Genomic DNA, 15,819 nt, shown 5'->3' on the forward strand with positions numbered 1-15,819 from the left:
CCCCTTCCCTCCAGCAATCATCCCCTGCCCTCAGTTCATGTCCATGGGTCATGGTGTAAGTTCTTCCGCTTCTCCCTTTCCTACACTATTCTTTTTTTTTTTTTTAAGATTTTATTTATTTATCTTTAGAGAGGAAGGGAAGGAGAGAAGGAGAGAAAGATCAATGTATGGTTGCCTCTCATGAGTCCCCTGCTGGGAACTGGCCTGCAACCCAGGCATGTGCCCTGACTGGGAATCGAACCGCGATCGTGTGGTTCTCAGGCCCGCGCTCAATCCACTGAGCTATGCCAGCCAGGGCTCCTTTCCTACACTATTCTTAACATCCCCATCTATTTTGTTCCTACCAGTGATGCTTCTTGACCCCTGCAGCATTTCCCTCTTTCTCCCAGCTTATAACCCTCCAAATGATCCCACACCTATGATTCTGTTCCTGTTGTGTTTGTTTGCATAGTTTGTTTTTGTTTTTATTTTTTATATTCAGTTGTTGATAGTTGTGAATATGTTGTCGTTTTAATGGTCATAGTTTTGATCTTCTTCTTCTTAAACAAGTCCCTTTAATATTTCATGTAATAATGGCTTGGTGATGATGAACTCGTTTAGCTTTACCTTGTCAGGGAAGCACTTTATCTGCCCTTCCATTCTAAGTGATAGCTTTGCTGGATAGAGCAATCTTGGATGTAGGTTCTTGCTTTTCATGACTTTGAGTACTTCTTCCAGCCCTTTCCTACAAAGCTTCTTTTGAGAAATCAGCTGACGGTCTTATGGGAACTCCTTCGTAGGTAACTTTTTTTTTCTGCTTGTAAAATTCTGTTATCTTTTTTTAAAGATTTTACTTATTTATTTTTAGAGATAGGAAAGGGAGGAAGAGAGAGAGAGAAACATCATGTGTATTTGCGTCTTGCATGCCCCCTACCAGGGACCTTGCCCGCAATCCAGGCCTGTGCCCTAGACTGGGAATTGAACCAGCAACCCTTTGATTCTCAGGTCTACACTCAATCCACTGAGCCACACCAGCCAGGTCTGTCTTTATCTTTAACCCTTGGCATTTTAACTATGATGTGTCTTGGTGTGGTCCTCTTTGAGTCCAACTTGATTAGAACTCTCTGCTTTCTGGACTTGCATATCTATTTCCTTCACCAAATTAGGGAAATTTCTCTTTCATTATTTTTTCAAATAAATTTCCAATTTCTTGCTCTTTCTCTTCTTCTTTGGGTACCCCTATGATGCAAATATTGGATCTCTTGAGGTTGTCCCAGAGGCTACTTTTACTACCCTTATTTTTTGGATCCTGTTTTCTTTGTGTGGTTGTGATTGGTTGTTTTTGGCTTCCTTATGTTCCAAATCATTGATCTGATTGTCAGCTTCATCCACTCTATTGTTGTTTTCCTGTAAATTGTTCTTTATTTCAATTAGTGTCTTCTTTGGTTCTGACTGGATCTTTTTTATGCTGCTGAGCTGAGGTCTTCACTAAGTTCCTTGAGCATCCTTATAACCAGTGTTTTAAACTCTGCATCTGATAAATCACTTACCTCCACTTTGTTCAGCTCTTTTTCTAGTGTTTTAATCTATTGCTTCCTTTGAGCCATGTTTCTTTGTCTCCTTGTTTTGGCAGCCTTCCTGTATTTGTTTCTATATATTAGGTAGAGCTGCTTTGACTCCCTGTCTTGGTAGCATGGCCTAATGTAGTAGATGTCCTGCAGGATCCTGTGGCCCAACCTCCCCTATCACCCAAGCCGCGTATTTGAAGTACACCCTTCGTGTGGGCTGAGTGCACCCTCCTCTTGTAGTTGAAGCTTGGTTGCTGTTGGCAGATCAGTGACTGGGATTTTCCCAGGCAGGTCAGCTGCAAGGATTGCCCCCATGACTACTGATCACCAACCTCCACCCTCCGTGGAGGATCAGCTGTACAGGGGCCACATGGTGGTGCTACGAAGTGGTCTGTAACTGTCCACTGGGTGTGCTGGCTCTGGGGTTTCCCAGGTGGTGCAGACCAAGGTGACCCCTCCGCCCTGGGTTTTTCCTGGGGCCACCCTTCCTGAGCTAGGAAGCAATCTGAAAAGGCTGCTATGGTGCTGGGCTTGGAGATCTCCAGGCACAGCCAAGCTGTGAAACTAATCTGGCTGCTGCTTGACCTGTAGCTCAGTGAGGCCAGCTGTTGCTTGTTTGAGAGGATTTAGTTAGTTGTGAAGCATGAGCTAAGACCAGCCATTCATATGAAAAAGGAGCATGGGTGGGCCTTATATTGGATGGGGCAGAGTCTCTGGAGATCTCCAAAGCAGGTCAAACAGTGTTAGCCAAGTTAGTGATGTCTCAAATATGACACCAGCCTGCCAGCTATGTGGCTCTGTGGGGGCAGGACTCAGAAAAGGGACAATGGCCTCTGCTCCCCCCGATGCCAGACACTTCAGTTCGGGCCTATATACCACTGGTGCCTTTCAAGCTGCCACCCCAGCTCTAGAGCTCAGAGGGAGTGAGTCTGAGTAGGTGAGTCCATGTGTGGGTTCTTTAAGAGGAACTGCTTGGTGCTCCAGCAGTTTCTTCCACTGACTCAATTCCTGCTAGTTTTTGCAGCCAGAAGTTGTGGAAACTTATCTTCCTGGCACTGGAACCTTAGGCTGGGGGGCCTCATGTGGGTCTGGGATTTCTTGGTCCCGAGGTACCCCTCCCAAATTTTTATCCACCTTACGTGGATGAGAGACCAGCTCGTTCCATGTCTGCACCCCTCCTACCAGTCTGTATGGATGTGGTTTCTTCAATTCTGTAGTCGTCAGACTTCCATTCAACTTGATTTTTGATGGTTCTGAGTGATGGTTGTTCTATATTTTACTTGTATTTTTGATGTTGTACAAAGAGGCAAGCCATGTCTGCCTACGTTGCCAGCTTGACCAGACAACTTTATTTTATTTTACAAAAATATAACCTATAACAAATTATACCATGACCAAGTTCATATCACAGTCAGTATATTATTTTATTATAATGTTTAGACCATAAGGTCACTCCTTTGCTTTATCCAAAAATTAATGGATTTAGATGGAAGTATTTTTTGAAACAGCAGTTCAACCCAGATGGCACAATCCCTTTAAAAGGATTGTCCAGGCACAGTTACCATTCATTTAATTACCATGAAACAAGCTAATAAACACAAAATCTGCCTCCACCCGGGCCCTGGCTCCGTAGCTCAGGTGGTTAGAGCGTTGTCTCCGTATGCCAAGGTTTGATTCGTGGTCAGGGCACATACAAGAATCAACCAATGAGTGCATCAATATGTGGAACAAATCAATATTTCTGTCTCTCTACCCCCTCTCTGCTCTCTGCCTAAAAATGAATAAGTAGAAAAATTTTAAAGCATCTTCCAACTGTCCTGGAAATCTCACAGGTCTTCTCAGTGATGACTTTCTTGTACAAAGCGCATCCCACCAGAACCTGGAAAGCGGAAAGGAGGAACACTTTGATTGAAACTATTTGATGAAGAAAATATTTCTTCTACTACCTAAGGTGACAAAATGTACATAAATTGAGAAATTTTCATTTTATTTAAACTTCACCTGGACATGGTTTGCATCGTGTGTGTGTGTGTGTGTGTGTGTGTGTGTGTGTGTGTGTGTTTAATGAGGTTCTAAAATGCTGTTCTGGCTTGTATGGTTCTGAGAAAGACCTTTTTAGATTGGGATCCAAAAATGTTCTCCATCACCCATACTACCTAAATGTTTCTACTTCCATGATTGCCCCCATCAGAAAAGCTCTGCAGTCCTGGCTCAGTGGATTGAGCACCAGCCTGTGAACCAAAGGGTCACCAATTTGATTCCCAGTCAGGGCGCATGCCTGGGTTGTGCGCCAGGTCCCCAGTAGGGGGCATGTGAGAGGCAGCCACACATACATGTTTCTCTCTCCCCATCTTTCTCCCTCCCTTCCCCTCTCTAAAAATAAATAAATAAATATTGGTGCAGGGGAGGGGGATGATGACTGCAAATTCCTACAATAAGAAAAACTGGGACTTAGAATAATCAACTCAGTATAAGGAAAGAAGTACATTTAAGTTTATGAGAAGTCTTCATGGTACAGATAAAATGTATTCATTCTTAAGTGTTCAATATAATATAAATGACTGAGTGACTTGTTTTATCTGCACAATGCTGCTTACATCAAAGGACTATTTGGTAATCCTATGAGATAGTATATGTGAAAGAACTCTTAAAATTGCAACGCTATATTCAGTTGTAATGATTGTTATTTTTATAGAGAAGAGTGTCCTATCTATGTATAAAATATTCTGTTAATTCTTCCAGTAAGATGCTCTTGTTGCCTCACTTATATTCATTCCCTCACTCTTAACTATTTGAGTGTATACAGCCCCAAGTCTTAAAAGTCTAAAAAATAAAATTGATTTTACTAGCTTGTGTGACTTTATGCAACCTTGTCTAGACTCACTGTCCTGATCCATGCATGGCTGCAGCCTAACACCTGTAAAGCCTACTTTACTGGGTCTTCTCAATGATCTAAGAAAATAATACATGTGAAAGAATCAGGTAGATAGATAGATCCATCTACAGAAAGAAAACCATACAAAAATTTTGTCATGATTATTAATTGAGGAAAGCTTCAAGACACTACTTGATATTGGAGTAAGTGAAGGAAGAAAGCACTCCAGGTCTGAGGCAGGTGATTGGTTATGTGAGCCGTGTTAATAAATCAGTTACATTTAAAACAAAGAATTTATTTGCAGAGCCCTGGCTGGTGTGGCTCCATGGATTGAGTGTCAGCCTGCAAACCAAAGGGTCTCCAGTTGGATTCCTAGTGAGGGCACATGCCTGGGTTGTGAGCCAGGGCCCCCACTGGGGATGTGAGGCAACCAGTCGATGTGTCTCTCATGCATCAATATTTCTTTCTCCCTCTCTCTCTGCCCCTTCCCATCTCTCTTAACATAAGTAAATAAAATCTTTTTTAAAAAAAGAATTTGTTTTCAAAAAAATAATGTATAGAACTTTATTCAATTTCTTCCCTACCCAGTCTATTGAGTAGGGTTCTATGTGATGGGCCATGGACCGCATGATATGCTGTAGAAAAGGCACACAGAAGGAGGAGAGATTAGCAAGATCACACTAGAAACTGCCCAGAAGACAGAGGGACCAGAGAGGTAGAGAAACCTTGGCAAGCAGCATAACTTCCAGGCTTCTCTTCTGTATCCTTACCAGTGTTTGACATTTCCATACACTTCTGTGGGTTGGCGGTGCCTATCACCATGCAGGCCTTGCAGGTGCTGTTAATGTTCACGGGTCCCAGCAGAGCTAGACAAAACTGATTGGATGCTCTCATGCACAATCTGTGGGATTTCCAATGCTCTCCCCAAGGTTTCTGTCAATTCCTGGGAGATTAGGTTTTCTGTAACAACCCTGGCTCTGAACTTTTTATACAGAATTAATTAATTAAGAATTGTCTTTCTTTTCCATGCAAGAAGTCCTTGTTTTGTGTCTTATTGACTCAGAGGTAGAACTTTTCCTTTTACCTTGATTGGTGTCCCTTCTATCCCCAATACACACACCACACACACACATACACACTCCCATGAGGTTTTTGTACATATGTCAGATCTTACTGCAGCTTTGGAATGATTGAGGGGATTTATCATTTTAACTCTGAATGTTAGATATCCCTATATCTACAAAAAGTCCCTTAGCCATTTCATGTTGCTCAGGCTCCCTAGCCTTTATTTCTTTATTATTTAATTTTTCTTTTTATTTATTTTTAGACAAAGGGGAAGGGAGGGAGAAAGGGAAAGAAACATCAGTGTGTGGTTGCCTCTTGAGTGCCCCCTACTGGGCACCTAGCCCACAACCCAGGCATGTACTGTAGATTGGGGATCGAACCAGCAGCCCTTTAGTTCATAGGCCAGTGCTCAATCCACTAAGTCACACCAGCCAGGGCTTTTATTTTATTTTTCAATTACAGTTTGCACTCATCACTGTTATGTATTAGTTGCAGGTATACAATACTCTTTAATTCTTGAATCATGTCCCCAGATTTCTTACCCTACCAGTAGAAATTTTACCACTCTTATTTTTCTTTTTCCTGGTGAGCTCCTGGCTCAGGGTCTCACTTCTATCCCCAAAGCAGTACTTCGGGGAATATTTCTAAAAACATAATTTTTAAAAACATGGTGGGCATGGAAGTTCACGGTTCTGATCTCCCTTTAAGAGAATCTGCTCCAGGATCATAGGTAACAAACAGCCTCCAACTGCCAAACTTTGACTCTACCGTGGCAGCCAGTCACTGGATGCAGTGAGGCTCCTAGAGTGACCAGTATTCTAGCCTGACATGGAACTGTGCTCAGGAAGGCCCCACTGGCCTGGCCAGACTTCCTCAGACCTTTGCTATAGTCGGAGGTTCAGTCCACAAATTCTTCCTCCTTGTCTCCTTTCTCAATCTGAAGGCCTTGCCTACTCTGTCCTGTCCCCTCCAGCCACCTTCTTTGTCGGTCACATCTTCCTCCCCGGGAAATCTATTGTACACATAATTCCATTTGTTTCTTGGAAGACATGAGCTGAAAAACTCCCTAAGTGTTATGATGCTTCTTGCATTTAAGATCATTTCCCCCCACTCTGCTATACAGATGTAATCATGGGATCTCTTCACTGATTATGCTTGCACATTATAAATTATATCTATTTGTAGATAACAGACACACATTTCTCCATGATAACCAGATTAAATTTATTCTAAAGTCTAATCACCAAATTTAAATAGCCAATCTTTAGCACTCCTCTTTTCTAAACTAAATAAAGAGCTCCTGGTTCTCAGTCTGTGGTGGCTACAGAAATTACTTCTCAGTTTATTCAAAGATGAGTGGTTGTTCTGGAAGCTCTACTCTCTTGGTGCCTGATTGTTAGTAACTCTCCTGGAGCCTTAAGGGCAAGGCACTTACTTACTGCCTAGTCCATAGGGGCAAACCTGCGGCCTCTCTCGTGAACAACCCATAAACAGACTGAACCTTACAAATCTGCAATTCCCCCATGTTTTTAGGAGTAAATCCATATTTTAAAGTGAGATTATTGTCCTCTTCCCCCTTTGAAGCACTCTTCCTTCTTTTTTAACCTCCTTACTCAGTCCTTTGAAAACAAAGATCTACACAGTCCTCAGAGATGAACCATCAATGACACAAAGATGTGGTTATCTTTCTGGGACCGGAGGGTACTGGTGGGTGACTTTCAGTCAAAGGCTGAAAAAACAGCTCATTTTACAGTAGGCTACTTTGTCAATTTTTTTAAAAAAGATTTTATTTATTTATCTTTAGAGGGGAAGGGAAGGAGAGAGGGAGAGAAACATCAATGTATGTTTGCCTTTTGTGCGTCCCCTGCTGGGAAGTGGTCTGCAGAAAACTGGCCTGCAACCCGGGCATGTGCCCTGACTGGGAATTGAACCACGATTGTCTGGGTCTCAGGTCCACGCTCAATCCACTAAGCTACACCAGCCAGGGCTCAATTTTTTAATAGATCTACCTGCTGTACACATCTCCTTCATTACATTTCATAGATGTTGGATATTTGTGCAAAGAGAACCTAGTAGTATGACAGCTTTATGGCCAAAGAAGCCCCTAGTGGTACAAGTCCGTTGTTCTAACAGCCACTTGACAGGGACTTGTCAGCGTTCCTTCCCTAGCAGGACAAATGTAGAATTAGTGGACAACAGAGGAAATCACATCCAAAAGAGACCTTGGGTGTGGAGGAATTCAGGACTCCCAGCTTTGCAGACAATGAAGAAATGATGATTCAGAGTGGTGAGGTGTTGGTCCAAGGCTACACTCAGAGTTAAGGCAACAATTCTGTTTGCATCTCCTGGCTCAAAGGTGTAGCAATATAAATAGAAAGCACATGAAGCTACCGAATTGGTTTTTTGTCTCTTGTTCTCAGGGAAAATTTGGACATGTCACTTACGTAACATGATTCTGTTTTTCATCTTTAAACTTTCCCTTCTAATAAATACCTTCCAGAGTTGTATGGAGGATAAAATAAAATGAAAAATATAAGTTCAGTATTCTGCTTACTAAATGCTTAACAATCAGTCCTTGGAGCTGAAGAGCCATGATTTGTAGCATTTGGTGCTTGCCATGGTATAACTATTTCTTCTGCTGTTTATTTTAAGCTTCCAACAGTTCAAAAAATGGCTGGCAAGATTCCTGAAAATTTAACAATTGCCTTTCACAACCCATCTGAGCTGGCACTGGCTGGCTCTAGCACACCCCAGAATGGAAATACTTGGCATATAGTAAATACTCAATAAATATTAGTTGCCCTCTAATCCTCACAAGGCACAGCTTCTTTGTACCATGCCCCATAACTTGTGTTTGATGAACGCTATACCTTTGGATTCCCCAACAGATGAGAATCATTGTTGTAATAATCTATATAAATAAAATGAACTCTCTCATGTAAAGATGCCCACATTTTTCTAAAAGTAAATAAATAAAATCTTTTTTAAAAAAAGGAAAAAGAGAGAAGAGGAGGGAGGGAGAAAGAGAAGGAAAGAAACATCAATGTATGGTTGCCTTTCTCATACCCCCTACTGGGGACCTGGCGTGCAACCCAGACATGTGCCCCGACTGGGAATTGAACCAATGACTGTTTGCTTTGCAGGTTGGCACTCAACCTACCGAGCCACACCAGCTAAGGTCGTATGTTCAAGAATTAAAAAATAAAGAAAGAAAATGAGAGGAAAATCAAAACTATAAAGATAGAAATCAGGCCGTCGATTTCCCTGCCCAACGCCACTTCACTGGAGGCTGTCAATGTGTGCCAGATGCATGCACTACCTACTGGCACATGAGAGCAGAAAAAACCGCCTGCTTCATCATTTGATCCAGGACATCATAGAAAAAATGGAGGTAATCTAGAGAAAATTGCATGTCTCAGATAGTTCATTCTCAGACTTCACAAGGAAATAGTCAACTCTTGACTGGAAATCATACAAGAAAATGCAGGTCTGAAGAATAAGCTTTTGCCCAAAGTTGTGTTCTCCACATTAGAGATGAAGATAGTTGGCTGTAGGCCTGGCTGGGTGCTCAGTTTGTTGGAGCATTGTCCAGTACACCAAATGTTATGGGTTCCAGCCTCAGTCAGGGCAGGAACCCGTAAGTTGTGGGTTCAATCCCTGGTGGTGGCACATGTGAGAGGAAACCATTGATGTTTCTCTCTCATTGATGTTTCTCTCATCAATATCTCTCTCTCTCCTTCTGTCTCGTTCTCTGTCAAATAATACACAAATCCTCTGCTGAGGGTTAAAAATGAAAGGTAGATGGCTGCAGATCCCGGTTTACACCATGATTACAGGGAGGTAGTAATGAATGGAAGTTATACACAGTATATAACGGATGGGCTCTTAAATGTTACCTGTGAGTGTGTTAATTAGATTTTGTATTTGAATTATGAGCTATTTGGCTATTTCAAATGCATGTTAAGAAAGATTCACTGATGCTTTCTAAAACTTTTTTATTTATTGATTTTAGAGAGAGACAGGAAGGGAGGGAGAGAGAGTGAAAGAGAAAAAGAGAGCAAGACTTCGATTTGTTTTTTCACTTATTTATGCGCTCATTGGTTCTTTTTTTAATTCTCACTCTAGGACATTTCTTCACTGCTTTTAGAGAGAGGTGAAGGTGGGGGGGGAAGAAATAAAGAGAGAGAGAGAGAAAGATTGATATGAGGGAGAGAGATCAATTTTTTTGCCTTTCTGAATGTCCCCTGACTGGGGATTGAACCCAAAACTTGGGCATGTACCCGGACCAAGAATTGAACCTGCAACACTTTGGTCCATAGGACAATGCTCCAACCAAATGAGCCACATTGGCCAGAGCTAATTGGTTGATTCTTTATGTGCCCTGACTGGGGATTGAACCCACAGCCTTGGTAAATTGGGACCATGCTCTAACCAACTGAGCTTCCTGGCCAGGGTAAATTGAAGCTTTTCAATCGGAATAAAAAAGAAACTTATTGTTTGTAGATTGAGACAATTTGTATCTAGGAAGTTTTGGCTTAGCTTCTGTGTTATTTTCTATAGCTGTTTTCTTTCCACAGTCTTCTTTAAACACATGAAAAACCATGTTTCATCTCTAACCTCTCAATTTTACCCCTTATCTTTTTCTTTCTTGTCTTTCTTCTTTCTCTTTATCTTCATTTAAATTCTATTCAAAATTCTCTGTTAAGCCCACCATAGGTCATTTTACCAAGCTGTTAATATCATTCTAACTTGAAGAGTAAAAATAACAGTAACCACCAAATAATCCATGCTTATTATCTCATGGTGAAAAGCGAAATCTCCTCTATCAGGAAATAACTGAAGGATCTGTTGGTTCATCACGAGGTTCCACGAGGTCCAGCCTGCTCTCACACAGCTGTGGCAGTAGGGAGGGGCTAGCCAGGTGTGTATTTAAGTGACTGACTTTTGCCCTCCTCCTCCTTCAAAAAAGTGGTTCTGTAACCTGAAAGACACCGGCATTTGGGCTGCCTGTCACTACCCAAATAAGCAATGACAGGGATTGGATCTTTTATGGGCGCTTTATTCAGATGGCTGGTGATCTGAGAAGATGGTGGGTTCACACCCTAACAGACCATCTTGTCTTTTCTTTCCAGGCCAGACCTTTTATAAGGGGCGAGGTGGGGGTGGAATAAACAAGGTGCGGTGTGGGCCTGGAGATTCAGAAGCTGCAACATTCCTGTCCTGGGCACTCAGCTGTTTCTAGGGGAGGATGGTCCTCTGCTCTCCCTGGAACACAAAGGCCCAGATGCCTCCGGTGGTCCCCAGGCACTAATCTATAGCAGTGCCCCAGCAGGTCAGCTGTTTTCCCAGGGCCAGGATGGGCCTTATCTGTAGTTTCTGAAACAAAAGCTTTAACATACACATTACTTGCTAGACTTATACTTTTTACCTTAAGCTAAAATTTTCCCAGTCTTGAGTCTCCTATCAGTTCTAAGGATCATGTTGTAGGCACAGTGCCAAGAGAATACATTGTATTCTATTGCCAAACTTCAGCTCTGTTGGTAAGTAAAGTAAGAGGGCATGCAAGAACAGTCCCTTTTCACTATCATGTCCAATGTGACATCAGATTTCATCCTATTTCTAATTCAAACACAATGAACCATTCCAAGCCTTAGCATTTAAAAACACAGCTTCAAAGAGTGAAGAGATTCCGAAGATGCCAAAAAACAAAATTGAATTCAAATCAAAGTGTTTGCTACACACCTTAGCAGATTCAGAGCACACTGTTATGGGTGGCACTAAAGCTCTCCCAGATTAACCTCTTGTGAACAGGATGAGAAAGGAACTCAGCCAACAGTGCTGAAAGGCTTTTGCATACACCCCCAAAATTTTAGCTTGTTCTTGAATTTGTGTCTTTGAAATTCTTGGGGCAAGAATGGGGAAAGGAAATCATCAGGGAAATACTAATGGCAAAACTCATTTGTATGGGACAAGAGAGAGGAGAGAAGAGTAAAAGCAGAAGGAGGAGCAGGAGAAGAAGAAATAGACATGTAGTAGAGAGGAGAGTTTGGATTCTTGGAGGGGGAAGGATAACAGATTGATAGGTTCTTGCTCAGACAATGTCTATTTGCACCATTATGACTGGGTGGGAAGGGAGAGGTGAAATTTTACAGCATAGGTACAAAGATTTATTTGTGGTTTTAAACTGTTCATCAAGCTGGTTGAAAGTATTTAGATGCATTCTGGTTACTAATCAGATCATAAAATGAGTAGTGATTTCCAAAGATTTGGGAGGAAAAATTAAAAAGCATTACCCAAAGAATCACAAATACCCAAAATTCCAATTACTGAGAATCTAAGATTGAAACTGTTGCTAGACTCAGTACGCCCACCAATGCAACAAACAGCACATCCATATTCTCCCAAAAGTTTGAGTCTCCTCAAGGGCATTTATTCACCTGGCACATATAGTAGACACAAATATTTGTTAAAATGGTGGGGGGGGATCAAGAAGTATCATTATTAAAGCTATTAAACATTGAATAAAACATAGCTTTGGGATAAGGATACTTATTCTTGAACATTAAATATTATTATGCATAGTCTATGTCACTTAACAAAAGACTTGATTGAAATAAAATCGAGTGATATTTTCCCCAGAGGTTAGTAGCTAAGAACTCAAAACCAGATGGAACCTGTTGCTTTATGAGATACTGAAGTTGCTAGTGTGGAGGGTATCAGCTCTGTGTTATTTGAGCCCCTAGTCACCTCAGGGAGGCGGATCTGCATGTACCTTAATCTTCTGCATCTCTTTGTTCTTCCTGTTGGGTTGCTGTGAGGACTACAGGAAGTACTGTTTGAATAAAGACTTTTATTAACCAATAAGCACTTTTCATGTCACTTGCTTAAGAATGTTAGCTATACTGTTTTGTAATACACATTGGAAAAAAAAAGAAATAGAAATACTTAAAGAACTTGTTAGAGGGATCTTGTCCTTTTGGGTCATTTGACTCCAGGAGCTAGCAAAAAGGATGGTCCTTACTTCCAGATGGAATTAATAGTATGTGTGGTTATTGTATTTCATTAAAAAAACCCACAGTTCTGAGTGGTATTTTCACTGGAATGTTAAATTTAAACAATTTTAAATATTAAATACATTAAGTAAATAACAATGAATTTATTTTTAAATGCTTGCATCCTGATTTTGTTCTGAGTCAGCTTAACAGGATAGAAAATAGCCTTGGCCAGCCTGGCTCAGTTGTTTGGAGTATTGCTGCATCCACCAAAGGCTTTCAGGTTTGATTCTAGTTGGGGCATGAACATGCCTGGGTTGCAGGTTCAATCCCCAGTCAGGGCATGAGTGACAGGGCAGCCAATCTGTTTTTCTCTTCTTCTTTTTTAAAAAAATATTTTATTTTATTTATTTTTAGAGAGAGGGGAAGGGAAGGAGAAAGGAAGAGAAACATCAACGTGTGGTTGCCTCTTGCGTGCCCCCTACTGGGGGGGCCCAACCTGGCCTGCAACCCAGGCATGTGCCCCAACTGGAAGTCGAACCAACAACCCTTTGGTTCGAAGGCTCGCGCTTAATCCTCTGAGCCACACCAGCCAGGACTCTTTCTCTTCTTCCTCCCTTCCTTTCTCTCTAAAAGCAATGAAAAAAAAATGTCCTCAGGTGAGGATTAAAAAAAGATGATAGAAACTAAATAAATATGAACATTGTGAAAAGAATCATACTAGTGGTTTATGAAAACCAGCCTGTCCTCAAAAATTATCACCTAACCACTTTAGTGAGTAACCAATGGAATGACTTCTACTACCATGTGTTTGCTTAGCAGATGTATTCCTCTCTAAACGATGCTATCAGCCCTGAAGATTTTATTTTTAATGTACTTTGTCTAATGCTATGACAGTGATGCTATAAAGCAATGTTCTCAACCTTCCTTCTTTCCTCATTTTTTTCTTCTTTGATGTGACTCACCTGGCTGTGTAGCTGATTTCCGTTTTAGGGCTCATTCCAAAGAATGCTCAGTACTGGATTCTCCTGTTTGGGGTTTTCTCAGTTTCTTGAATCTGTAAGTTTGTCTTTTGCCATACTTATGTCTTTGAATTCTTTTTTTACCCTTGCTCTCTCCTCTCCTCTGGGACTCTGAAGACACAAATATGGTATCTTTCATCATAGTTCCACAGGTCCCTTAATCTTCCGAATCTTGATTTTTTTATTCATTCTGTTTGCCTTCTGTTTGTTCAGATTGAGTAATTTCTGTAGTTCTCTCTTCAAGTTCATTGATTCATTTTTCTGATTTTTCCATTCTATGAATCCAGTTGAGTTTTTATCTTGATTATTGCATTTTTCAGTTATAAATTTTTTATTTAGTTTTTTATATTTTCCACTTCTTTGTTGAGATTTTTAATTTTTTCATTGGTATCAAGTGTATTTGAAATTCCTTGTGGAAGCATTTTCCTTTTTATGATGGCTGCTTTAAAATCCTTTAATTCCAGCATCTGGAATTAATCCTTTAAACCCTTTAATTCTCTAATTCCAGCATCTACATAATCTTAGTATTGGTAGTATCTGTTGATTGTCTCCTCCCAGTTAAGTTGAGATTTTCCTGGTTCCTGATAGGAGTGATTTTCAGTTGTAACTTGGACATTCTTGCTACTCTGTTATAAGATTCTGAATCATATTTAAGTCTTCTGTTTTAGCACCATACCAGTGGAGGAAGAGTGGTGATGTCTAGTTACATTACTGTCACATGTTGCAGACACCCAGATGCCCCACCGGGCCTCCACTGAACCCTGGGAAGCGGAAGGGCATCTCATTACTGCTGGGTTGAGGTGGGAGTTCAGCCTCCCCCAGACCTCTGCTCACTCTACAGGGACTAGGAAGCCTAGTTATGGCTGGAATGTGGTCAGTAAGACCCCAGCCTCCCTTTCAGCCCACTCTGATACCACCTGGGTGGGGTTCCATGCAAGCAGGGGCTCCCACTATGGTCCTTACTGACAACCTGGGACAGAGGTGGGGTGCTCTCATTACTTCCAGGTGGGGGGACAAAAGGCCCACATCCCCACAACCCAGGCTTCTTAACACCACTCAGGAGGGAGGGGAAGAGGGGGGCCTTGGGAGAGGTGGGCAAGAACATAATCTAGGCTCTCCATTCTCATTTTTCCCCCCTGTGGTATTTGGCGGAAGTAGAGCAGTTATTCTCTAAAAGTTATTTGTGTTTCTATGCTATTCCTTTCCTTGTCCTAGGGCTAGAGTGAGCTGATTTTTCTTGGGGCTTTTATTTTGTCTGTGCTTGTTGTCTATTCCAGGCTGCCTGCTCCTTCAGAACCCAGTCTGGGCTACATGAGGCAAGAAGAAGACTCCTGTCAGCCTATGGTTCTTTAGGTCCTGAGTCCTTAGCAGGCCTGCCTTCTCTCTACCTTTTAGAATCTTCTTATATTTGTTTTCTATTTAAGGGTGGGGAAAGTAGGTTTGCAGTTGTGAGTACATGAGACACAGTTTATTCTTATATTCTCATTTATTTTTTTAAAAAAATGTTTTATTTCTTTTTAGAGAGAGGGGAAAGGAGGAAGAAAGACAGGGAGAGAAACATCGATGTGTGAGAGATACATTGATTGGTTGCTTCTCATACACTCCCAGCCAAGGGACCTGGCCTTCAACCCAGGCCTATGTCCTGACCGGGAATCAAACCAGTTAACTTTTGGTTTTCAGGCTCTGGCGATCAATCCACTGAGCCACACCAGTCAGGGCTATTTATTATTAGTTATTGTATTACTTATTGTTATTATTATCAATCCACTTTTGCCCACCCCTGAACAATGTCCGGGCCTTCAGCTGCTCTCAGACAAGGAACAGGGACTCTGCTCCATTTAGTACTGGAACTGGGAACTCGGTACTGAATTTCTGTGTTTCTGCTCTCACTGCCATGGACCGCAGGCAGAGGTTCCAGGAAGAAAAGTGGACATTTGGGTCACCACACTGTTTATTGCTAACACCCACCACCCCCAAGTTTCCATCCATCTGGGTGGATAGAAAGGGCTTTAGCTCCACACTCAACACAACACAGTTTTCCCCTCCCAGTGCCAGTGCATCAGGTCTGGAGCTAGGAATCTGAATTTCAAAGGTGTCGGGTTGTCTGCTTCTGGTTTGAGAAGCGGAGCCCCACCAGCCGTGCTTCTGCAGGAAACATACCTGCCAAGACGAGATCTCTGTCCTCCATCGTGAAGGCTCCATTTGCTGGGAGGTCATTTTAGAGCTTAACTATCTCTTTAGGGTAACTTCTGGACTGAGGTAAGAGAAGGGACCATCATGTTTATAGATTTCAAACACATTCTCTAACAACCAACACA

Source organism: Artibeus jamaicensis, unplaced genomic scaffold, assembly GCF_021234435.1.
Source record: "Artibeus jamaicensis isolate MK-2021 breed Jamaican fruit bat unplaced genomic scaffold, CSHL_Jam_final scaffold_1964, whole genome shotgun sequence".
NCBI lineage: Eukaryota > Metazoa > Chordata > Mammalia > Chiroptera > Phyllostomidae > Artibeus > Artibeus jamaicensis.